This window comes from Microcebus murinus, chromosome 8 (genome assembly GCF_040939455.1).
Source record: "Microcebus murinus isolate Inina chromosome 8, M.murinus_Inina_mat1.0, whole genome shotgun sequence".
Lineage (NCBI taxonomy): Eukaryota > Metazoa > Chordata > Mammalia > Primates > Cheirogaleidae > Microcebus > Microcebus murinus.
The window spans coordinates 48541317-48543419 of NC_134111.1; the positions used below are offsets into that span (position 1 = coordinate 48541317).

A 2103-nucleotide genomic window follows, 5' to 3' on the forward strand; every position below is an offset into this window, starting at 1 on the left:
AAATAAAGCAAGGAAGGGAAATAGGGACTAGCACGTGGTGGTAGGGAAATAATTTTAAATGGGCTGGTGAAAGAAACCTTCGCTGGGAAGGTGGCATTTGAATAAACACCTAATGGAGATGAGCAAGCCAGTCATATGGCAGTAGCTGGGAAAAGAGCAGTCCAGGCAAAAAGAATACCTAGTAGTAAAGCCCTGCAGCAGTGCTGTTTCTGGTGAGGGCAAAAGCAGGCCTGGGTGTAGGGGTCCAAGGGCTATTTTAAGTATTTGGGTTTTTCTGAATGAGACAGGAAGTCTTTGAAGAGTTTTAATCTCTGACGTGGTTAAGAATATCCATCTATCTTGGTTGAGCCAATGCTCTTACCTTTATTCTTTTTCTATATGTTTGTTTGTTTGTATTTTGGTATTTTTGTAGAGATGGGGTTTTGCTATGTTACCCAGGCTGGTCTTCGACTCCTGACCTCAGGTAATCTTCCTGCTTCGGCCTCCCAAAGTGCTAGGATTACAGGCATGAGCCACCACTGCCGGCTTCTTTTCCTATTTGGAAGAATTAGATTTCTGTTCCTTGTAATTGAAAAAGCCCTAGTTTATTTTTCTGTCTTTTATCATCTGGAATTTAGCTCTAACAGTGGCACAAAAACATAGTCTCAAATGAACTGCTATCTTTTAAATGACTCCACTCTCCAAATAGTAATAAACTAGTTCCTATTTTGGAACTACTAGATCAGTCGTCTTTCAAATCTAGTAAGTTCAAGAAACTGTGTATTCACTTCCACATTTTTAGGTTAATATTAAAAACTTTTCATCATAAGTTTAAGTATTTCCCAAAGTTGTTATTTCTAACATATTATAAATTATGACATATATATCATATATAAATATATATGACATATATAATGTCATATATAAATATATATGACATATATATACATATATGTTTATATATACATGTTATATATATGTTTTATATACATGTTTTAGTTGTCCAGGTAATTTCTTTTCTATTTTTTTAGTAGACAGGGTCTCGCTCTTGCTCAGGCTGGTCTGGAACTCCTGAGCTCAAACGATCTGCCTGCCCGGGCCTCACAGAATGCTAGGATTACAGGCGTGAGCCACCATGCCAGGCCAATAATGACTTTTTAATAGACTGTTAAATAATTATTTTAAATCTATTTAGTAAAAGCTAAGTATAGGAATTCAAAACCCACTATCGTTCATTTAAAAATACATAAACAAGTTGTTCTTTAAAAGTAGGAAATCTTTTAGTGAGGCATGGTGGCACACAGCTGTAGTTCAGCTACTCAGGAGGCTGGGACTGGAGGATCGCTTGAACTCAGGCGTTTGAGCCTGCAGTGAGCTATGATTGTGCCACTGTACTCCAGCCTAGGCAACAGAGTGAGACCCTATCTCTTAATAAATTAATGAAAGAAAGAAAGAGAAATTTTTGGCCTCCTGGTACTTACCACAGGTTGTATTCTTACACTGTATAGAAAAAGTAGGCAGAGTAAATCTACTCCATATACACATCAGCCCACACCCTCTGCCTATTCTGTATTATGAATGGGGAAACATGGAGTTGAGGGGGGAAAAGTGGGAAAATTTTAACTCATTCACTTTTCTTCTTGAGCTCTTATTTTCATGTCATTTCTCTCAGAGAAGGTTGTCCCACTGAAAATACAGGCAGTCCTCACTTTGCACAATTGTACAGGACCATAAAAATAACTATGCAAGTTGACAATGTATAATGTGATATTAATAATCAATGGGGGCCGGGCGCGGTGGCTCAAGTCTGTAATCCTAGCACTCTGGGAGGTTGAGGCAGGTGGATCGCTCAAGGTCAGGAGTTCGAAACCAGCCTGAGCAAGAGCAAGACTCCGTCCCTACTAAAAATAGAAAGAAATTAATTGGCCAACGAAAAATATATAGAAAAAATTACCAGGGTATTGGTGGTATATGCCTGTAGTCCCAGCTACTTGAGAGGCTGAGGCAGAAGGATTGCTTGAGCCCAAGAGTTTGAGGTTGCTGTGAGCCAGGCTGATGCCACAGCAGTCTAGCCTGGGCAACAGGGTGAGACTTTGTCTCAAAAAAAGAAAAATAATAATGGGA

The 2103-nt window shown here is 39.0% G+C and overlaps 1 non-coding gene across 1 annotated transcript; it reads left to right on the forward strand.

Annotated features, from left to right (window-relative positions):
* The first annotated feature begins 1443 nt into the window (after positions 1 to 1443).
* Positions 1444 to 1571, forward strand: LOC142872435 (small nucleolar RNA SNORA51). Its single transcript, XR_012920695.1, has one exon. It is a non-coding gene; the product is annotated as a small nucleolar RNA SNORA51 (small nucleolar RNA).
* The last annotated feature ends 532 nt before the right edge of the window (positions 1572 to 2103 follow it).